Here is a 24,741-nt window from a genome sequence, read left to right as displayed (position 1 = left end):
ATGGCAGCCGCGACTGCTGTTACGAGAGGCACCGGTTGCGAGTAAAGAGTCACACGCAGGAGCTCATCAGTTCACCGGAAGTCCAGTTGTTACGAGCATTAAGGGTTTCGTACGATGTAAATAAGCGTTCGTCCTCTTTTTTTAACCAGACTCCACGGCGCTTTCACACTTTACGTTGTTTAGAAATGAGAAAATATTCGGCATTCAAACTTGGCATCCAAGGGTGGCCTTTCTTTTCCTTCAAAATATTCGTACTCGATTCGGAGATTTGGCTATCCGTACACGTGACCCGTAATTATTCATTTGTAAGTGTCCCTCTCTTCGCTCTATGTTCAGAATCCTAGCTTTACGTCATCGTGCACTGGCGTACGTACGCCTATCTCGATTGCCCTCAGCACTCCCTCACACGACTTCGAAACGCGTGCCGAGCTCTTATCACTCTGCGACGAAAGGAACTTGTCCTCGTATCAGGTACCAGGGAAAAAAAGGGGGGTCGCAGAGATAAGCCAACCAACACCTATCATGAAGCAACGCACTATCGACTGTCCTTGGCGAGGGCTGATCCAAGATCGGCAAATTCAGAAGCGCATTGTCTGGAGCAATCATTCTGCCCCGTACGCGAACATATTCTTATATCGCTGCGCGCAGGCCAACCGATCGATATCTATTCGTGCCAGGGGGAGGCCACGTCGGCGTGGGCTAATTAAGCGGGTCATCGATCATGTTCCCGCAGAAATCGCAGCACTTTACGACACAATTTCCTATTCTCAATCATATGTCTGAGTAGGCGCGCCCCAAACCTCCGCCCAAGAAAAGTGCACCATGCGCAATAAGCACGTTTAATTCCTTCACAGTCACCTCCAACCCTGCAACATGGCAAACCCAAACTCTTCTTTCTAAACACACACACATACACACACTGAGACAGAGGAAGAGAGGGAGTTCCACTATGTTGAAGCAATGAACGCTACATTTGTGGGTACGTCTTTCGGGCTTATATAAAACAGACACACAGAAGCAGCTCAAGCGCAGGCACATTGAGTAACTAAGTGTAGCTAAGTATTATAATCACAAATACCCAAATCAGCAGCGTGGACACTTTTCTCGATAAGAGACACCGGATATCAAAGAAGAATGATTTGAATCGCTAAGAACACGCGCAAATCAAAAGCTTAAGAATAAAACTGAAAACGGAACTTACTGTGAAATGGTGATGCAAGGCAGGCTGGGCCCGTTCGAGAACAATGCCTGCTTATCAAACAAGCAAAAGGAGAAGAAAACAAAAACTGACTTGCGCAACGACCTCCCAGGAAAGGATAAGAGCTCATCGAGAACCTTTTCGCCCAATTTTATCTCATTGGCGTCCCACGCTACCGCTAAATAAGAAACCGTCAGCAGCTCCGCCAGACTGTCCCTGAGCAGGCCTTTGTTTTTTCGTTGTGACACATCGACAGACATTTTCGCTCAACGACGCCCATCGTGACAGAAGCTTAGCTGAACTTTTATCGTTGAATGCCGCAACGATAAAAGGAGGACCGCAGAATGGTCTAGTTAGCACACATTAAAGGGAGGCTAAATCATGTATGCTTGTGTCAGGAATTTTCACTCCTGCAGCCGCAAAACCGCCGGTGTTATCGTGGGATAAGGTTTGGTAAAGTAGAACAGACGCCAGGCAAAAGACAGGCGGTGACGTTACTGCCCAGAAGTATTAATTGGCGCCTGCCCGCCGTGGTGTCATAAATATTGACGGCTTCTATGCGTGTCTAACTGTTTATCAGTCAAGAAAGATTACATTGCGTTATAACTCAACAAAGAACCCAACGTAGAGAGTTCCGAGAACTTTTCCTGCACTGTCGTGTTCTGTTCAGCTTCAGTCGCTGTGGAGAGATTGATGTAGAGAGTGCCTCTGCTACTTCATTTCTCTGCGATAAACGAAGAAATAAATTATAATGACGTAACTGTGATGAAGAAGTGAGCACAAGCATCGCTCCTGCCGCGTGTCTGCTGAAGGGGAAGAGGACGGACGTCTCGGAGCTGCAGCTCGAGCTTGGCGGGGGCTGCTCAGTGCTCGACCCGACGCGATTGTGGTGATGGCTTCCGCTATAGCACTCAATAAGCCCCGTAGCATTTGGTGGAGGTGCTGAGGTCCCTAACGCCTTGCCCTGGAACTCCGGAGCCGCACTCTTACCGCCGCGACCGCAGTCAACATGCCAGGCGATGACGCCGGTGCGCGACCGATACACTTCGTCACCTGGCAGCTTCCAGATAGCACGCAATGAGCCACGTAGCAGAACAAACAAACGAAAAAAAATTACAACGAAGTTAACAAAGATAGCAACGCCGCAGACGGGTAGTCCTCACCATTTGTTGTCCTCGTCCATCATCATGCGCGAGTCCTTCACGTACGTATGATAAGTGGATTTTAGATACAAACACACATCTCCGTTCAAGTTCCGTCCACAGTAAACAGCTTAAAGAAGAAAGTGGCTGAAAATTTTCGAAAGATGACCTTGTCCGTCTAAAGTGATTTAAGGTCGCGCTTTAGAGCTCTCTTATCCCTTACAAAAATGACTTTAGACTGTCTATAGAAAGTCTATAGACTTTTCATAGACGACCTTTCCTTTCTATAGATTTGGACTTTTGTTGATATAAAGTCTATAGACTGTCTATAGACGAAAGTCGATAAAGTTTCTATTTCTTTTTGTCTATTCGCAGTCTATAGAAAAAAGTCGATAAGGTGTTTGTTTCCTTTTTGTCTGCTTCCCCTCTATGGAATGCCTACAGACGAAAGTCGACACAGTCTATCTATTTTTGTCCATACTTTGTCTTTAGACTTTCTATAGACGAAAGTCGATAGGGTTTCTATTTCTTTTTGTCTATTCGCAGTCTATAGACGGTCTATAGAAAAAAGTCGATAAGGTGTTTCTTTCCTTTTTGTCTGCTTCCCCTCTATAGAATGCCTACAGACGAAAGTCGACACAGTCTCTATCTATTTTTGTCCATACTTTGTCTTTAGACTTTCTATAGACGAAAGTCGATAGGGTTTCTATTTCTTTTTGTCTATTCGCAGTCTATAGACGGTCTATAGAAAAAAGTCGATAAGGTGTTTGTTTCCTTTTTATCTGCTTCCCCTCTATAGAATACCTACAGACGAAAGTGGATACAGTCTCTATCTATGTTTGTCCATACTTTGTCTATAGACTTTCTATAGACGAAAGTCGATAGGGTTTCTATTTCTTTTTGTCTACTCGCAGTCTATAGACGGTCTATAGAAAAAAGTCGATAAGGTGTTTGTTTCTTTTTTGTCTGCTTCTCCTCTATAGAATACCTACAGACGAAAGTAGACACAGTCTCTATCTATCTTTGTCCATACTTTGTCTATAGACTTTCTATAGACGAAAGTCGATAGGGTTTCTATTTCTTTTTGTCTATTCGCAGTCTATAGACGGTCTATAGAAAAAAGTCGATAAGGTGTTTGTTTCCTTTTTATCTGCTTCCCCTCTAAGAATACCTACAGACGAAAGTGGATACAGTCTCTATCTATTTTTGTCCATACTTTGTCTATAGACTTTCTATAGACGAAAGTCGATAGGGTTTCTATTTCTTTTTGTCTACTCTCAGTCTATAGACGGTCTATAGAAAAAAGTCGATAAGGTGTTTGTGTCTTTTTTGCCTACTTACCCTTTATGGACTACCTATAGACGAAAGTGGATACAGTCTATATCTATTTTTGTCCATACTTTGTCTATAGACTTTCTAAAGACGAAAGTCGATAAGGTTTCTATTTCTTTTTGTCTACTCGCTGTCTATAGACGGTCTATAGAAAAAGTCGATAAGGTGTTTGTTTCTTTTTGTCTATTTCCCCTCTATGGGCTACTTTTAGACGAACGTCGATACAGTGTCTATATATTTTTGTCCATATACTTTGTATATAGACTTTCTGTAGACGAAAGTCGATAAGATTTCTATTTCTTTTTGTCTACTCGCAGTCTATAGACGGTCTATAGAAAAAATTCGATAGGGAGTTTGTTTCTTCTTTGTCTACTTCCCCTCTATATGGGCTACCTGTAGACGAAAGCCGATACAGTTTCTATTTATTTTTGTCCATACTTTGTCTGTTGACTCTCTATATTATGGACAATAGTCGACAAGGTTTCTATTTTTTTCTCTACTCCTGGTGTATTGAATGTCTGTAGAAGAAAGTCGATAATATGTAATTCCGAGTTCCCATACCCCCCGCCCTCTGCGAACGCGATGATATGGCACTGGTTCATGCACGACGGCACCGCAACCCTGGCGCGGCGGGCAAACCGTGCAGACTGCTAGTCTGCGTTCGGTGCAGCTGCACCGAACGAGGATCGCGGCGGAGCAGGCACCGTCCGAGTCACCAAGGTCTTCCAGGCACCCGAAGGCCCTAAACCTGGCTGCTTCCCGGACGTACACTTCGCGAAGACCAGGTGGTGAAGGTCAGATGGTGAAGATGTGGCAAAGGGGGTGAATAAGTGGCGAAAGCCCGCAGACCAGGTGGTGAATTCACCACCTCTGAGTTGTCGTGGTGTTGCATGTCTATAGATTAACAATAGACAAACATCGTTAATCTGGGCCCAACCCGTGTACGCTGTAACCAAGCGCAGGTACCGGTGGATAATACATAGCTGCATTTGATATAAGCCACTAAAGTTGTATACTGCTGAGATTGCTATAGAGCCTATTTGTAGACTTTAGTATACACATAGTGTATACCTCCGCATTTGTTGACCACATATGATCTACGTAGTCACTCTCGGCAATCCCAAGACAGTCTTCACAGTTGTCGCATCACTTTTGCGGCAGTAGAATAACGGAAGCAAAACGCCGATCCAATTGTTAAAATATATGTTATGAACGCCAGCTTCAGATACAAGTGGATTCGAAACAGGCATCAAGCTAACAGCAAAGACACTCGTAATGTTTGTAGCTGACAACGCGGACTTTGTGAATGTGCCATGAACCGATGTCGCGCATGTGGTGTTCGCGTTGTGTGTCGTCCGATTCTCGGATACTTTTCACATTGTCTTCATATCTCGGCTGCGTCACTAACATCGGGCGACTTTTGTTGCCTAATATCCTGCACTATAAACTCATCAACGTTTCTCATTCACTTAAAATAGGTGCCAAATTCTCTGAGCCCACCCAGTATTTCGCCGGCGGTATGCCTGCGCAGCCACGCATATGAGTACCTCAATGCTGTACTGATTGCTTTGACCTATCATCGGAACAGAAAATTAGCACTAACATACGTGCGGGCATCACATTTAGCGGTACGCTGGAAGATATGCTACAAGTACGCTGTATTACTCATCGACGCTGACAATAATGCGTCTAAAACGTCTGAAGGGCACCGTAACGGCTTTTACAAACAGCGCATTCATGTTAGCGTTCCAGTCTGATACGATAGCCCACAGCGTTTGTCTTACAACCTGCCAGCGCATATCCTTCGTCCACGAAAAAAATGCATAACGGAAAAGAAAAGCCACCGTTCCGGCGCGCATGGCGCATCAGAGAGAGAGAAAGAGACAAAGAAAAAAAATGAAGGATGAAAAGGCGCTCACACTCCTCCGAGCGCGCACGCCCTCCGCGCGGAGCTCCTGCGCATGCTCGGAGTTCTTGCGCATGCGCGGCGGTGCGCCGTCTCAACGAGCGCGCCAGGCACGTAAACGGTTGTGCCGGTGTGCGGTGTCTCCCTGAACGTTGGTGTCTGTGTATGCGTGTCTTCTTTGTGGCATCACAAGTCAACTACATTGAATGGTAAGCTTTATCAAAGACGTTTTGCGTCAATACCTCATGATTATGTGAGCGCATTTCGTAGCGCGAACCGGCTGCACGTAGCGCAGGCGACTCGGGTATAGTGTCGGTTTGTCGTTGACATGGTTTGATAACGCGCTCCTGTTCTCGCTTCTACTATACGGAATGTTTTACGGCGAGCGATCGCTCGTGCTTGTTGATTTTATCATTATAGCTTAGGTGCCTAAAAAAGGAAGTACACCATGTTTTAACTTGATACTGAGCTACCACTAAGCGGATTGTGTGTGTTGGGCAGCCAGTGTGGTAGATCTCATTTAGTGGCGCTTGATCCGGCCGCGATGAATGCTGCACCGTATGTGTAGCGAAATTCTCGTGACACGCTTTACGCATATATCTCGAAATTGTGTTAGCATCAAGAATTTTCAAACAGACAGGCATAGTTGAATAACTGCTAGCGTACTAGGATGAAAGGCCGTGTTTGCGGGGCATGCATCAGCAGTGTGTGCGCTGCCGTTTTCGCATAGTTTAAAAGTAGCAGTATTTTTAAGGTTCCTGGCAACCAATCTAAATAATTTTGGGAAGTTACAGCAAGCAAAACACGAGACTTGAAGAAATATCTAGTAGAAATCTCTAGATTCACCCAATCTATTTATATGCAACCACAAACGCTTTTGGAGCATGAAACCTGCGATAAGCTTAGTCACTTGCAGCTCCGCAACTTAGCCGAAAAAATTAGAGAACAATAAATTAGTCGCTCCGGGAACACCTTTACACGTTTCAAACTGAAGGCATTGCGTTTGACGGTAGTTGGAAGATTTGTTTTTTGTCTCTTTTTTAAACAATTTAGCAGCAGAAGTTATCTTTCGAGCTATATGAAAAGCGTTAAGCGGCTTCCGATGCTTCGGCGTTCTGTAGTTTACGTGCTCTTAATCACAAGGCAGCTGCTGGCGCAGATTCGCATTGTGCTAATCGTGCATGGTATGAAGCCATTGTCGTGCGTAATAAGTGTTCCGGTTTTCATTACTGTTGCATGTAGCGCCGTCGTCTTGGACAGACTGCATACAATATGCGCTGTACAAAAGAAAAAAAGAGCCAGATTATCAATTTGGTGGTCTTTTCTAAGTAGATAACGCACAGATTATTCAAATAATTCAGTGGGCATTGCATTTGTTCTACCCTTATCAACACACCTAAGAGATCGTAACATGTTTTAGTTGATAAGTAACCTGATCAGTACGCCCCCATTCATGTGCATTCTACTGAAAGTGTGGCAAATGTATTCATCTCGAAGTATGAGAAAAGAGACATTGCAGACTGTTCTAAGCGGAAGTAAATTGCAAATCTTAACGTGATTGTTCAAAACTGCAGTCAGTATGCTGAGCATGTTCGTTCGGCACGGGCATATTGTATTAACACCTGAAAAATGTGCACAGTCCAGCCGGGTATCTTTGTTTCAACAAGTATTATTATAGGAATCGTTTGGGATTCTCGCATTTCTTTTATTTTTATAAGTACACTGTGTGTCACATGAACCTGTCCTAAAACGAAACGTACCGTTGCTGGCACCGGCGACCATTACGGTTGTCTAACTGCTTATCATACTGTAGTATAACGAAACATCATAATGGTACTGATTAATATTCCCATGTAGTCTTTAGTCAGAGGTAAACAAAGTTAACTTGAGGCATAAGTGATGAGAGCAAATTATATTGAAAACTACTACTGAAGCGTAAAAATAACTAATTGTATAACTCATTGTATAGTTTTTCCTCACATTGTTGCATTTGCTTTACGTGTGTCTCTGTCTTCCGTGCTGTACTCGTGTGGCCATCAATTACGAACTTGCCGAAGCCCTTGTCAGCTTTATTAATCAAGGGATTCAAGTCAGTTGAATCTAACACTGCATGTCAAGTGACTGGCGTGTTATTCGTTTTATCTAAATATTATGGACTGGCAGTACTTGGCAAGCATTAAACCACAATATTTTTTTTATTGCACTTAAGCTGCAGGCGTCATAGATTGCCAGAAAATTTTCATGAGAACAGCCTGGGAAGGCTTGGAAAAAGATCGGGAAATTTTAAGATGGCCACATAGGTATGCTGTCTTGTTATATGTCATACAAAGTTTCCAGAGAATCTCTGAGTTAAATATATTTTTAAAACGTTTCACCTGATTAAAATTGAAGGAAATTGGTTCCATTTATTGAAAAATAGAAGAAAGTCAAGCTTACTGACAAGGCATTTCTTACTCAATATGTGTTTTTTTTGCGTTAACTAAACGTCCTGAACCTCGATAGCCTAGAAAAAATTTTCATCTTTCAAAGCACCTTAAATAATTTACTGTAATAGAATTCATTCGAACTATACTATCAGTTCTGTTTCCTAGGAGGTGCATATCTGTCGTGCCATGACACAAAGTGCTCGTGTGGTATTTCGGGTGCTCATGTGGTATACCTAACTTGGAAACCTGTTAGCACGCCCAAGAGGCCTCATTACCTGTAACAAATTAAGTGACCATATCGATACAATCAGCCCATCTGCCTTCCGTTGAAGTTATGGCCAATCACCCATTCATTTAAAAGTATGAGAAAGACATTTAAATGTGTATTAAGCAAAATAAATTACAATCTTAGGCATGATACTGTGAATATTCCAGTCACGTCTTCTGAAAATATCCCTCTGCACGGGCATACTTAACTACCAGCCAAAAAAAATGTACAGACAGCCCAACTGGGTAACGTTTCAGCAATAAATATAGAGACCATTTGGGATAAGTACAATAATGCATCATATATGAACGTGTCATAAAAGGGAACATACTGTTGCTGGCACGAGCAGCAGTTGTGACTGTTTAATTGTTCACCATACCATGCAATAAAACATCCTATAAAGGTGCTGATTTGTATTGACAAGCAGCCATTAGTCATAGTTAAACCGCATTAAGTATTGACTTCGATGGTTTGGGCAAATATATTAAGCTGCTTAATGAACACACAAAGAATATACACTTGTTATTTTTGCCTCATATTGCTGCATCTACTTATTTGCAGCATACACCTGCAGCACCTTTGGGACTAATGACACAAAGGTCAAGGCCAGCCTGGCGACCATGCTTGCCAAGGAGTAGTGTAAATATTTAATCTGTTTCCATAATAGCATACGACATGAATTTAAGGAATTCATCTATTATATCGAGCAATAAAAACGGTGAATGCATTGCTGGCGCATTTGTTTTATTTTTCGCACTGCATGATTCAGCACTATATAAATTCTTTCTGTTTGTGCAACATATATGAAAGTACAGCTGGTTCAGAAGCATTATTAATCTACTAAAGGTAATGCATAAGTGCAGATGAAAAGGAACAGGTGCACATGCATAAATACATTCAAAACTTTTTGCTACCGCATGTAAACAAAAATGTAAACTAACTTGTAGATAGCCGCTATGGAGTTATGGCCTTATACACTCTTTGTAGACTTGTCTATAAGATGTCTGTGTATATAGAGTGCCTATAGATTAAAAAAAATTCATATTTGTTAACAAATGTCTGCAGAATGTCATAGAAAAAAAGTGTATCGGACTATAAAGTTCTGTTTTTGTAGACTGAAGTCTATAGAATGTCTATAGACTATCTATATACATTTGTATATAGACATTCCATAGACTTCAGTCTACAAAAGTAGAACTGTATATATAGTTCTACTTTTGTAGACTGAAGTGTATAAAATGTCTACGGACAAATCTCATCTGTAGACATTCTATAGACTTCAGTCTACAAAAGTAGAACTGTAAGCCTATACACTTGTCCATAGACAGTCTATAGACAGTCTATAGACTCAGACTTCTTATAGACTAGTCTATAAAAAGTGTATGGCCATAAGTATCTAGACTGTCTATAGGCAGTGTATAGACAGTCTATAGACTCAGACTTTTTATAGACTAGTCTATAAAAAGTGTATGGCCACAAGTCTATAGACCGTCTATAGACAGTCTATAGACTCAGACTTCTTATAGACTAGTCTATAAAAAGTGTATGGCCATAAGTCTATAGACAGTCTATAGACAATCTATAGACTCAGACTTTTTATAGACTAGTCTATAAAAAGTATGGCCATAAGTCTATAGACTGTCTATAGACTGTGGATAGACAGTCTATAGACTCAGACTTTTTATAGACTAGTCTATAAAAAGTGTATGGCCATAAGTCTATAGACTGTCTATAGACTAGTCTAAAGAAATGTCTATAGACAGTCTATAGACTCAGACTTTTTATAGACTAGTCTATAAAAAGTGTATGGCCATAAATCTATAGACTGTCTATAGACTAGTCTAAAGAAATGTCTATAGACAGTCTATAGACTTCATAGACATATGTCTATAGACTGTCTATGGACTTTCTATAAAAATTTTTGTAAGGGATGAGGCTGCAACAAACGTAACAAAGTACCGTTAAAAGCGGACTGTAGGCCAAACTTTTTTTCAAGAACCACGGCAAAAAGTCGACCCCCCGTCTTTTATACTGGTCTTTTTTACCGGTTTATACCCGTTTTTTTTTTAATTTCTTAATAATTGAAGTTTGGGGGTTGGAACTATACTGCGGTCCCACGTCTATTCCGTTTTTTTACAGCAGTACGCGCAAGGCCATACAACTATAATAAGACTTCCACTATTAAACCATCGCAAGGCGCGTACCCATGATAACTATCACATCATGAGATTAAGCATCAATCCCCCCCCCCCCACACACACACACAAGAAGAGCGTGTTCGAGATTGGACAACTATAATGCGCCCAGCTCACTTTGTGGCGCTAAGCACCACCAAGACGCTTCAGAGTTCAAATAAACGCAACGCGGATTCGTAAGTAGGTTGCCAAGTTTGTTCGAGGTACCTGGCGACGCTTCGTTGAAAGACCGCTCATGCGTGCGAAGTTCGGAAGAAGTGAAAAGAAATAGAGTGAGTGAGAGAGAGAGAGAGAGAGAGAGGGAGAGAGAGACTGACCGACTGCAGGAGGCGGAGCACTTCCACAATTACCTGCAGCTGTAATCGGACCGAAACGGGCTCTGAAGCAGGAGCGGATGCGTCTCTACATCGATGAACGAAAAGGCAACGAAAGCCGTAACGTGGCATTTGCTTTGCATGCACACACTATTGTCTCCGTGATTCTGAGCGTTCTTTTTTTTTTCATTTATACCACAGATAACGTAGACTACCTATACTATATACACAGCTTGCCTTGATCGTGCTTATATCTTTTACATATACATATAAATTCGCAAAAAGAAAAAACTCGTTAAGCGCCGCGTTGGCCGAGTACGTGAAAAGTACAATACACGAAAAGCACAAGTCGAGCGGGCTCGCGACCGATGATTTACAGGTTTCCAATCCCACCGAACGAGCAAAAACATGCAAGCGAACAGAAGGACGAGAACAAATATTGCCAGCCTAATTTAACACGAGTGTTCGTTTAACGAGTAAAGCCACACCGACGCGTCTCCCACAAGCACGCCCCTTTCTGCGTGCTGTGTAAATTTATGCGAACCGACTCCATTCCGACCTGCGTCGTGCATTTCTTTCCTCTTTTCCCCACCTTTTCCAGAGGTTCGTGTATTTTTTTTTCCCCCAAAGGAAACGATTCAAGAAAGGCTGGAAGAGAACCCCGGCAAAGAAAAACTGAACAACGCCGGTAATACAGGTTATTAAAAGCGCAACATGGCCGATGTCCCCAGCTGACTGCTTTCCCTGTTTAACGAATAGACGACAGAACTTTACGCACCTGGCAACGGAATCCTCTGACGGCGCACAGTCGTCCCGTGACGCAACCACAAGCTCAATCTCACGCAGTTATAGTGTCGCTGTAAAAAATAAAATAAAAGAAAGCACACTGCCCGGGCTCCAGGATGTCTCCCGTGGTATCTACGCCCTCACTGGTGCAAAGTATCACCAGGCTGTTATTCACGACACGCACACTCAATATAACGTCCGTGCAGCTTCCTTTCCTCGCAAGCAACCGGGCGAGTCACCCGACGGCGACACACCACGGGCGCTGCCGTCCGGAGGTGACTGAAAACGCTTCGCGACAGGGGCTGAGATAAAAGACAAGTAAGGGGGGGGGGGGGGGCGAGGCTGTTATCACTACCTTTCCCCTCCAAATGACCACCTTCTTGCAGCGCTCCGCCGCTTATCAAAGCAACGTAGACATCTGCACCCCTAACAGCCACAGTTATCTCTGTCTCTTTGTTCCTTAAAGGGACACTAAAGGTTACCAGAAACTCAAGTTAAAGTGGTAGAGCAATCTTCTAGAACGTCTAAGGCGCCAATATAATCGCGAACAGAGCTTTAGTAACCGAGAAATTGAGGTAAATGCATGACACGATTTGAGACCCCCCAGCGACATTCCGGTACCAGCCCGATGACGAAAGCACTCTTCATAATTTGTGTTACTAATACTCAACTACTCGTATTAAAAATATCATTTCATTCGACTATGAGACGGAAAAAATGCTACTTGTCTACGTCTATTCGATTCTAAGAAAAAAAATAACATTTTGACGTTACCCTTCAGTAATATGGGTGGTCGAAAGGTTTCGTTTTCGCTCGACTCTGCGCCGCTCACGCTTTGGAGTTTCAGTAGTTTCGTTATCGCCTCGTGCTGTGAGGGTTCTGCTGGCTCGCGAAACTTTCATTTGGAAGAAGCAGCGAGAATGCCACGTCCATGTGATGTCGTGGGAAGCCCTTGTTGCTTTCCCGCTCCGGAGCGCCGGTGTCGAGGCCGCCGTCGTAGTACGCAACGACGCCGGCAGCGCGAGCCCTCAGCAGCAGGTCGCGCTCGCCAGTGCTCAAATCGCTGAAGTTGGGCCCACCATCGCGAGCCAATCTGTCGTTGTCAGGGTCCATAGCGACGAGCGTCGAAGTTTGCGTCATAGAATGAAGTACCAGCATATGGTCGCGCGTTTCTCCTTCCGCTAGCCACCATACTCCCGCTTTCGCTCTGCTGTCGGCTCTGTCTTGGCTCTGTTTCTGGCCGCGCGTTTGTGTTTTGCGCAGAAAAGCCGTAGCGCCGTCTGCGGACGCCGTTCTACTCACCGATGGCGCAACATCACTATGAGACCATGATGTCAGTACTCCTCGATCGGAGGGCGGGTGATTTGAACTGCGCTAGAGGTACGCGGACGCTTCAGAACGCATTTTCTCTTAAAATAAGTCTCTCCTTGGCACGAAATAATCGTTTCGAGGTTTCTGGGATGGTATTTCAACAGTCCACGCTGACTTAATAGTAACCTTTAGTGTCCCTTTAAGCATCGACAGATGTAATATGACGAGTTTCCCTGAGGAACGCGCGCGCGGACACGGTCGGTGTAACGGCAAAGAAGGGTCGCATTTGTTTCCTCACCGCGAAAGCTGAATAACGATTCCACGTACGAAACGTCCGACTTAAAATATGAGAAACGATGCTGAATAACACACGAATAACTTCCTTTTTAGCAGTCAGGCTCGACGAGCAGCTGCGGGTACCTGCAGATAAGTTCATGTCAGCGCAGAATTACTTCCCGGTTGCAATCTGCTGAAGGAAAACTTTTTTTTTCTTGCGCTTACTCGATAACACCGGCAAATGTGCGCAGAAAGGCAGGGTGATATTTTAATACTCCGTTTCATACATCAGGTACAACGCTCTGGAGGCTAGAGATACCTTTTTGCAGTCGATGCGTTCGCACTTAGAAACAGTTCGGTGCCTTTTGACCGATTTTTGTGAAAATTTTCTTTATACAAAGTCAGTTCTGAATGAAAACAAGAATGCACACTTAGAAGCAGAGGAACCATGCACTCATTCGACTGCTAACATTTTTTATATCAATTTGGTTTTCGTTGTTTTCTTTAATTTCATCCCGTCGCGGCAGCCTCACGTGCATGCTGTTATGAACGGCCTGCAAGGGTACCGACCTACAAAATTTTCCCAGCCAGCCGCAGCAGCGGGGGTTGCGATATTCGGAGAACCAGATCTTGGATCAACAACTCGTTGGCGCCTGCATGTCTGCTGCGGCGACTCGCTTTGTAAGGACGACAATACGCCGCGTCCTCAAGCGAGCGATGCCGGGATGTCTACACGCAGTCGGCGGACCAAGTATTGTTAGTGGATTCGCCGTCACCGTCACGGTTTGTTTTAAGCGGTGGAACTCCTGGAAGAATGTGTTTTGCGGCGCCATCTCGTGGGTCTTAGAAGTCGTCAGTCAATGGACAGACGCGGCGGCCACTGTCTGCGGGGTCAACTCAGACCAAGAGGCGCCTGCTCAGGGCAAGACCCGTGTCTGCGAAAACCCTCTCACCTTCGTGTGGTCAGTGAAACCTGTGCGGAAGTGAGCGTGTAAACCCTCCCCCTCAACGGCGGGTCGGCTACGATGACTTTGGACGCTCCTAACTGGTCGACGGTTGAGCGGCCGCTTTCCTTCACCTATGGATAAAGGGAAGACAGTGTTCTTAAGCAGCCGCGGCGCGGCTGCTGAGTGTGCATTCTCTTTCAGTCATTTATGCTAGACTGATGAACTGTAACGTTCTCATGTAGATACTGTAAATAAATCCCATATTCCTCGTTCTCGATGAGAACAAGTCTCTCCCTTCAACAACGTCCTCAGCGTGGATGAGTTGGACGACGGCATGGGCCAGCTATCCTCTATTTCATGCCCGACCCCAAACATTGAAACTGGCTGGCAGCGGTGAGACGGACTTTGCGACGTGGTGCTGTGTCTGCGGTGAGTGCTCGGTTCTTGCTTTGACTCTAGGCTTCATTTTGTGGTTGTTCTGTTTAGAACAGTAGGGAAGCTGGATTGTTGCTTGTTAGCTAGGTTGTATTTTCCTAGGAAGGTTTAGCGAGCAGGACCAAGGCAATAAAGCAGCAATCATGGAGTTAAGGACACTGCTGAGATGCGAATTGTTGATTGTTTGTGAGGAACTGGGCCTAGAGGTACGAAAGGCAATGCTAAAATCGGAATTATTGCAGCTGATTTCCGAACAGGCCAGTGAGGAGAACATTGAAATTGGGTTGGAACTTCTTAAGAGAGAAACGGGAGACAGAGAGAAGAACGGGACAGAGAAGAACGCGAGCTGAAAAAAATGCAACTTGAGCTTGAAAGAAAACGTTTGGAGTTGTCTCAAGGAAGTGACCGGGCTCTGGGACGATCAAGTGAGGCAGAATCATCCCGCATGGACAGGATGTTGAAGCCATTTGAGGTTTAGCCATTTCGAGAATTAAGCGGGCACCCATACTTATGCAATTGTTTTCTGAATTCCGTTTCGCAAGCCACAGGATTTTATGCGTATATATATATATATATATATATATATATATATATATATATATATATATATATATATATGTGTGTGTGTGTGTGTGTGTGTGTGTGTGTGTGTGTGTGTGTGTGTGTGTGTGTGTGTGTGTGTGTGTGTGTGAGGTCTTCAGAGTTTCGTCCTCATTCGAGTACCCGCCGTGGGTGCTCAGTGGCTATTGTGTTGGGCTGCTGAGCACGAGGTCGCGGGATCGAATCCCGGCCACTGCGGCCGCATTTCGATGGAGGCGAAATGCGAAAACACCCGCGTAATTAGATGTAGGTGCACGTTAAAGAATCCAAGGTGGTCGAAATTTCCGGAGTCCTCCACTATGGCGTGCCTTATAATCAGAAAGTGGTTTTGGCACGTAAATTAATCCTCATTCGAGCTCCCCTGCGTTAAGTTTTCAGATTGAGAGCTCACGGACAGGTTAGAATTTTCTTCCGTTTAGACTATACGTTATATATGAGAATGCAGCTTTCGTTTAATAGTTACAGTCAAATTTCGGAGTCCATAGCAAGCCTTTTGTCGTAAAAACAATACACGGCCATGGAAATAGCCTCAGGGACTGAGAGCGGCCTCAATACGGAGGATGCAGACGGAAGAAAAGTTATTAAACCTAGCTACGTGGTTCATTCCTTCTTGATGAAACAATGACTGTTCTTCGGCTTGACGCATAAAGAAGACATCTCTAGAGCTGAATGAATCCGTATGAGCCAGCTACCGTTATTAAAGACCTGGCTGAAACAAAACGACGCGGGACAGTCAAGCACTTGCGAAACTGAAGGTGCAAACCGGGTTAGACAGCTGGCTATTTCTCACCACTGCGATTACTATAGTCCTATTGCTTTCACAAAGACTCTTTAAAGGGGAATCAACAATCAGCAACAGACTCACCTATGAAGACATCAGGTCTACGAATCGGTGAAGGTGAAGAACGGAAAAGTGGCAATCAACCACACGCCACTTCGTCACGGGAGCAGTCCAGTAACAAAGGTATGCGTCAGCCTTGCGTCTAAATACGCGACCGCGTCAGCGAGCCTCACAGTGCAAGCTCTTATGACGCATGGCGGTGCGTTGCGCGGTTCGAAAGCGAGGGCGCGCCCAGTTGCGTCCTATAGATGCCTTTCCAAGTGTTGTTCTACGTGCCTCAAACAACGCGGTTTCTCGAAAACGCTCCTATAGGGCAAAACGTAAATTACGCGAAGAAATCGAGCCAGTCGCGTGCTGTCCGAGGTTTAGCGTGCACATGAGGCATCGACCGTCCCACTCCGCAGTCTTCTAAAGCCAGCAACTGTGCAACTGCTCCAACCCACGGCGAGCTCCAGCTATGTCAGGAGCATTGGTCCTGGTGTAGCACATCATGCAAGATAAATACCCGGAAACGAAGGCATCGTGTCTTTCCCTCTCGTTTTCGCAGAATGATAAACGGGCACGCTCTACACCTTGACGTTCGGGCTACAGGTGGTTAAACGTTGCAGTGTTGCACGGCGAAGAGTGAACGTAACTCCCGACACGCTTAGCTAGAACAAGTTACGCAGGACAAGATTTATAACTCTCAACCTGGATGTTAGCTGTACACCGCACTGGCGCAGGGTTGCAAAACAGGCGCAAGAAAGCATGCGATTTGCCGAACCACGACGAACGGCGAGAACTGCGACGTTATAGCTCCAGGTTTGGCGGAATGCTGAAACCGCGCAATTTTCCTTGCAACCCGCAGGTTATCGATCTCAAGGAACGAAAGGCGCTATGATTCGTCGTGAAGCGCACCAAAATCTCATACGAAAAGCGCCGTGCAGTCGGATTAAAACGCGAATATACCGTTCCTTATTTTTTTATTGACCATATATTCACAATATTTTTAAAGATCGCCTCGCAGATAGCACAAGTCAAGTCATTGCGTTGGATCACGTAAAGAAGCGGACATCACTTGTACGAGAAATCGAAGCGAATAATCGTCTAATTAAAGAACGCCAATTAATTTTCTAATGAATTACACTACCACACATGCTTTACGAATTGCAGCCGGTGAGTTCGCAAGGCATGAACCGCCTCTCGGGATGACGCCAGTTACGAGATTCCCAAATTGTGCGACGAAATACACGGGCGTTCCAGTCGCTTTCGCGCCCCAATTCATAAAATGGCGGTTTGTTGAAAAGTGTGAGGAACAATAGTGCACTCTTACCGCAAGTTTAACGGCGCCCCCCCCCCCCTTGTCTCGAAACCTGTGCAATCCCTAAAATGCATTCCAAGTGGATGTACCTTTAAAAACTCATCGGCTACAATGTGTAAATCGCAAAATGAAGTGTTAATTACCAAGTCAATCAGATAATTACATTTAATTAGTCGATTATGCCTTTCGATTTATCGAGCGATTCAAGGCTGTCGCTACGAATAATCAAAGTTAAGGACTACACGCTATTTCCCACCGGCAATTGTGAAAATTTGCGCATAATACAGAAAAAACCATGCGAGTATATACATCATAATCATCAGCCTATCTTCATGTCCACTGCAGGATGAAGGACTCTCCCAGCACTGCAATCGCCCCTATCTTGCGCTACCTGATTCCGACTTGCGGCTGCAAATTTCGTAGCTCCATTTCTTCCCTTTAATTGTCAACTAGAATATCGGCTATGCCCGTTTGGTCTCTGATCCACACCGCTCTCTTCCTATGTTTTAATGTATATGCTTAAGAGTTTTCGTTCCATTGTTCTTTGCGCGGTCCTTGTTACCTTCCAAATTTCCGCCTTATATGTTCGCACCGGTAAATGCAATCATTGTAGGTTTCTTTCTGGCGACAGTGGTAAGCTTACAGTCATGATTTGGTAATGTCTGCCGTATATATATATATATATATATATATATATATATATATATATATATATATATATATATATAGTCATGACCATATAATGCCAGCAAGCAATGAATACACAGAAAGCACAGGGGTAATCAGCTGTGGTTGAAACTGGAAGGCAAAATAATGGAGAAAAAAATGACGTGAGATCCCACGCCCTGTGGGAATCGATGTTATGCGAACCAGTGTGCGGGGAGCCTACCAAGTTAACGAAACGGCACACCAAGACGTAGGCGGCTGTTTCATGGCCTACATGAAAGGCATGTCATGACACCCATGCCATGACCTATCAGTCATGTTCGTCTAACACTTGTCATACTACGACAATTTCGGAACATACAAAGTTAACGAAACGACCATAAGCCAGCCAGACAGCCACTAGCAACTATAACACTAGCCACTAGTAACTGCCATCAGCACGTCCACTAACTTGGCTACTTATGTGTACTAGATTCAGCCTTGGGATCGTTATCCAGCGCCACTCAGAGCCATGACAGCGGCTTCATGCTTCTCGCTGTCGCAGCGCATGTGGCTGCCCGCTGCTGGGTGACGTAAGCAGAACGTCGCCTGGATGGGCACGGCTTTGCACTCGCTGCAGCCTCCAAGTTTCGATTTCGCGCGCTCTGATAGCCGAATTTCGTCGTGCCACAGTTCCGCGGGTAATCGCATTTTTTCCAGATCCGAAAGTTGATATAACTTGTTTGGAAATTTTGCTTCTATTTCCCAATTACAACGAGCCCGTTGAAAATAAGGATTTCAATGTTAATGAATTTCTGTTTATTAGCGACTAATATCACGTGTCACCCACCGCATGGCCCCCACCACTGACAGAATGCCTCCGAAGGAACCGTCCTCTTGTTTAAAAACGGCTACTTTTACATATTACTTAATATCTTCGTAGACTGTTACACAGTATAATTCACAAAATACACACGGTGCAATTCACGAAGAAAGCATCTGGACGGACGTGATTACTCGATGGATAAAGTGACATTGAGAACCAAGAACTTGGCTGAAGACACCCAAATCCCCAGAGAAATAGGGGAGAAGATCGTGGTCGCCCCTTTGCCCCGCAACGTTCATCCCGTTCACAACGCAGGTCGTCGCAAGGCAAGAGCATTTAATATACTAAAGCAAATAAACAAAGACAAAATCGCAGCAAGCTTCGTGGACGCAGCTGCATACCGAGACGGCAAGGCTTTTGCGGTTTCCGTCATTGACACGCTGGGCAAAGTCATCAGCTGTGCTTCCGTCCGGACGACGAACCCAGAGGTGGCCGAGCAAGTGGCCATTGCACTCGCCATGCAAGACGGTCGGAGAGACAGGGTGTATAGCGATTCGACAGCCGCCATCAGGGCATTCCAGAAAGGCCGGGTAGCCCGGCAGGCAGTTCAAATTCTGAAAGGCGCCAAACAGGGCAACACCTCCATGCACTCGATCGTTTGGTTCCCTGCACACGTCGGGGCGATTGAGGGGGTTCCTCTGAACCTCAACGAGTCTGCCCACGAGGCTGCGCGTGGCTTTACCGACCGCGCTGCCCTCGGATCGGGCGACTCTCTCCCCGGACACAGAGACGCTCCTCTCACACATAACGAAATCACGAAATTCTTTTACTTAGAGAGAAGGGTTTTCCCCCCGCCTCACTCCAAGCTAAGCAGGCCGCAGGCGGTCACACTAAGACTTCTGCAAACGAACTCGTACCCAAATCCGGCGTCCCTTAATAGCATATATCCAGAGATTTATCCAAATTGTTCTTGCGTGGCCTGTGGTGAGGTAGCTACGTTGCCTCATATGCTCTGGGAGTGCGGGTCGCTGGGCCCGAAGTTCACCAAGGAAGAGTGGGACGAGCTCCTGCGAAGTCCTGTCTTTGAGGATCAAATCCCGGCCGTCCAGCGCGCCCGCGATCGGGCCGGCAGACTGGATCTGTCAGTCCCGTCGTGGGATTAGCCGGGTGCGCGTTTTATCGCGCTTTGCTGGACCAAATAAAAGTTTATTCACTCACTCACTCAAACACAACATGATCTATTCGACGTTTCGGCCGGGAACCGGTCTTTAAAGGGACATCTTAAAGGAACAGTACTGAAATTGCAGAAACGCCGAATAAACCATGAAGCGTGTTAGGTTTTTCAACGCGACTTTCTTCGAGGGGACACGACGCATATATATTTAGTGTGGGCATTCATTATGCACTGCTTAATCAACTGTATACGATCATCCCATGTGTGCTTTTCTTCCTCTCCTGTGTGGACGTACCGATCAGCACAAGCGGGGACTGTGCCTGAGGCCCTTTGCCGTGTCTCTCGGACTCAACAAAAGATTGGCCCGAACGGCTACATATGTCACACGTGGTAAAGGCGCTGGATAATATATATATAGGCGGCATATACTCACCAGGTGAAAAGCGCCCCGACGATCGCGGTTGAAGAGGTTCCGCTAGGATCAAGCCGCCTAGGGAGCAACCACGTAACCTGCGCACCCGCATGGCTGCCTAAGAGAAGCCGCCGCCGCTGAAGTTTGGTTGAGCCGGAGGTCCGCTGACGCCTGCGAAGACGAAGAGGGCACGTCGTGTTGTTTACACTCCCGCGTGCGGAAAACAGATGAAACAACGCGCCGAAGCAGCAACGCAAACAGACAGGGCGGGATAAGCAGCAACGCGTGCACAGGGCTGGTATTTTGTAGCGATGCCTTTTCCGATTCTGTGCTTTTTCAGGCTTTTCGCGCTTGGCCAGTGGTCAGAGCGACGGTCTATCCACATTATGAACGGGATCAGGCGGCCGTGTGTGGTGGATGATAAGAATAGCATAGAATAAGGCATCCCTACAAAATAGCGGCCCAGTATTCGCTTAGACAAGGCGTCACACTAGCGTTAACCGCAGCGAAGGTATAATACGCATATACCACGCAGGTAATGCAAGTACCAAAAATCTTGCACACGCGACACTCAGTGAACGAAGTGGATGCAATTAACAGAGCCGGACAGAAAAGTGTACGTATAGATGATTTGGGAAACGATTAGAAAATTAATTAAGACACCGCGGCGTTTGCAAGGGTGGTCGAACGGGCATGTTGGTAATGTTGCACCATTGGTCAGCAGCGCGGCTATCTACAGGGGAAGTAAGAGAAGTGACAGGAAAGAACGCTGTGCAGCAATTTTTATTGCATGCGTAAACCGTGGCTTAAATACCACGCTATGGCACAACAGAGAGTACAGGTAGGTGACACGGGCTCGGAACTTTGCTTCTAACAAACGACCCATGCTGATCACGTGTCTAAATATTGCACTTCTTTATAGTCCAGTGACAATGAAGGGGCACTTACGTTCTCCGACTTTCCATGTGGATCGTCTCGCTGCTAACCAAAGATGAAACTGCGGCGTTTAACGTACCGCGTAATTGCAGAGTGAGCCGCGAGGGAATCCGCATGAAGGGCTCCGGGTTAAATAAACCCCTCTGGTTCTTTAACGTGTACATAGGGGACGGAAAGTAGCCGTTCTTGCGTGACGGTTGAGAGAAAGCGTACAAGAGATGCATACATAAAGAAATAAAAGAGGGCGGGACAAATCCTTGTGTTCGTCTTTTGTCAGCTGTTATGCAAGAACAATAGCTAGTCGTTTATTTCAGGACGTCGTAGCTATAGCGCCGTAGCGAAGAGTTCGGAATTAATGTTGATCACCCTAATCCTGTCTCCCTTGGGCTCTAGTTATAAGTGGACAACTTCTGCTAATATTGTCCTTGTTGCCGAGGTGGAAGGGCGTTCCATATAAAATATCGGAATGATATAAAACGGCGTTTCTATATATATACATATACACACATATATATACATATACACACATATATATACATATACACACATATATATACATATACACACATATATATACATATACACACATATATATACACATACACACATATATATACACATACACACATATACACACATATACACATATACACACATATACACACACATATACACACATACATACACACATATACACACACATACATATATATACACACACATACATATATATACACACACATACATATATATACACACACATACATATATATACACACACATACATATATATATATATATATATATATATATATATATATATATATATATATATATGCGTGTGTGCGCGTTCGAACTTTCTGAAGGTTTTATTTTATTATTTTAAACACAAAACAATACATATGTGGAACTGTCATGTACCACATGGTTTCAGTTACAAATGTGTGAAACAATGTTCCACAGGGTTCCGGATGACAGTGGCTACTTCGCATGGAACACAGTAGCACATTTACATTCCCGCATGTACTCAAAATGCAAGAAAGCGCAATGTGTAGAATGCCATTCCATGTGTCTTGAGATTTTGTGTGGAACGCCATTTCATTTATGTAAGAGTGTATACGGTGCCCTTAAACCCGAAGCGCGGTGTGTGTACAACACGATCGCTTTCGCATTTCCGTCCCTATCAGCTGCCACGAGAGGGAATCAAACCCGCAACCACGTGCCTAGCAATCACGCCACAGCCACGGCGCAACGGCTGACAGAAAGGAGGCCGCAGAGAGAGAGAGAGAGAGAGAGAGAGAGAGAGAGAGAGAGAGAGAGAGAGAGGAATAACAACGCGATCTCTGCCCCCTTCTTGGCAAGCTCCGTGACAGGCGTTCGCACATTTCCCCTTCGACGAAGCGGGCCGCGAGGATGGCCGCAGAGAGAGGAGGCGACTGTCGGAAGAGAAAGAGGGTGGCATTTCAGGAAACAACGCTCGCGCATTTTCCCGTGGTGCGGCCATCCATAATGCATCCGTCGACCACCGACGAACGCCATCGGCAAGACTCGCGGGAGCGAAAAATAGCGCCTGGCATCAATCACGCTGCGCCCGGGCGTGCATATATTCTCCATAGATGCAGACCCCGTTAGCTTCGTTCTCTCCCCGATCTTTGTTTTCTTTTTTACTTTTTTCTTAGCTCGTTCGACCTCTTGTCCGGTAAGCATGAACACAAAAAACGCTCAACGTGGCACGCCTTCCTGCTTGCCCCCGTCAGAAACAGCGCTTTCGCACAAGTCCGATTGACGGCTGAGCGAATTAATGCGATCGTCGAGAAAGTGCGCGGAAGCGGCGAGGTTACACAGCGGCCAGATTGCGCTACGCGTCGCAGGTGTGCTAGTTATTTTAGCCCTGCAATGCCCAACAAAGCGTTTCGTTAAGAGTGAACAGTGAATTTTTTTGCCGCTGTTTTGACGGCGTGAGGGGACTAATATTGGCACCGGTTTAGAGATTGCTTCCTATAGTGAATGCATGTCAGGAATACACTGGCTTCGACTCGCAAATTATCATTATGCGCACCCTAAAGTAGTTGGTTTAAATGTTGATTTGCTAATGTAGTCAATTAAGCATTCCGATTTCTTGCGCAAGTAAGGTACCCCCTCTTCGTGCAATTTAGCTCAAGGAATATAATTGCCCTACCACAGACAATTTATAAATATTCTGTACGTAACTCGTTCTGATACAGACGGTATATCTTATTTACGCTCCTGAGTGCGCGCGTGTAGACCTCGGAAGAGTTGCCGGCTCGCTTAGCTGACGTTCGAATGCAGGAGAACCTTTATGCTTTGATACATGATTAAATAGCTCCGAGGAGCGACTTCGCGCTCGAGTGAGGCGGGAATTTAAGGGTAACGTCACTATGTACCGCTCGTTGAACTAGGAAATGATCTCTGTTCTATATTCGGTGACGGCCTATAGAAATGCAATGGGACACACACCACTGTCCAACTCCAAATGTGCATGGACGCCCCAGTGAATTACGTTAACTCATTCGCGCGGTGTCAAGGACAAAATCCGTCCTGTTCCGGGATCCCAGACGAATTTTTCTTGAGCTGCGAAGAATTCTTTCTGAGAAACCTGCACGGGTTTGCTTTGTAGCTTCGTGCTACAATAGGGTGGATGTCAATTTGTGTGCGTGTGTGTGCGTGTGTGTGCGTGCGTGCGTGTGCGTGCGCATGTGTGTGCGCGCCGTTTCTTTTCCTTTATTAATTAATAAAAATTGAATTGTGGGGTTTTACGTGCCAAAACCACTTTCTGATTTTGAGGCACGCCGTAGTGGAGGACTCCGGAAATTCTGACCACCTGGGGTCCTTTAACGTGCACCTAAATCTAAGTACACGGGTGTTCTCGCATTTCGCCCCCATCAAAATGCGGTCGCCGTGGCCGGGATTCGATCCAGCGACCTCGTGCTCAGTAGCCCAACACCATAGCCACTGAGCAACCACGGCGGGTTTTTCTTTCATTAAAGCGAAGCTTTTTTTGGTCACGACTACTGTGCGACTGCTGTGCGATTGCTGTGCGATTGCTGTGCGATTGCTGTGCGATTGCTGTGCGATTGCTGTGCAGGCAGCCGCGCGAGCACAAGTACGGAAACGCGGATGCGAGCGGAGAAGGTTACATACGCTATAGCCTAGGTTCCACGACCAGGAACCTCGGTGCCGCGTCCAGCGCGCGAAATGCGAATTCGGGTGCCCAGAATCATAAGGCCTTGTGTTTCGGTACCAAAGACACTGAGACGACATTTTTGGGCGTCAGAGTGAAGTCATGCGCATCGCGTGAAGTGCCGATCGCAGTGCGGGAAATATAAGTTAAATTTGTTTATATATATATATATATATATATATATATATATATATATATATATATATATATATATATATATATATATATATGTTTTTACAGAAGCCTTTATGATGGAGTATGATGGAGAC

The 24,741-nt window shown here is 45.3% G+C and overlaps 1 protein-coding gene across 4 annotated transcripts in view; it reads right to left on the bottom strand.

Moving 5' to 3' along the window:
• The window catches only part of LOC142585153 (beta-1,4-N-acetylgalactosaminyltransferase bre-4-like), a 187,268-nt gene that overhangs the window by 73,222 nt on the left and 89,305 nt on the right, over positions 1-24,741 (bottom strand). For 3 of the 4 annotated variants that reach the window (XM_075695686.1, XM_075695687.1, XM_075695682.1), the window contains exon 2: positions 20,356-20,505. The gene's annotated coding sequence lies outside the window, so the exon portion shown is untranslated. Of the gene's footprint in view, positions 1-11,559; positions 11,848-20,355; positions 20,506-24,741 lie in introns of those variants that run through there. The other variant, XM_075695684.1, reaches the window with a different exon arrangement.

This window comes from Dermacentor variabilis, chromosome 6 (genome assembly GCF_050947875.1).
Source record: "Dermacentor variabilis isolate Ectoservices chromosome 6, ASM5094787v1, whole genome shotgun sequence".
Classification (NCBI taxonomy): Eukaryota; Metazoa; Arthropoda; class Arachnida; order Ixodida; family Ixodidae; genus Dermacentor; species Dermacentor variabilis.
Note: the sequence above shows the minus strand (reverse complement) of the source record. Positions and strands in the feature narration are given on the sequence as shown.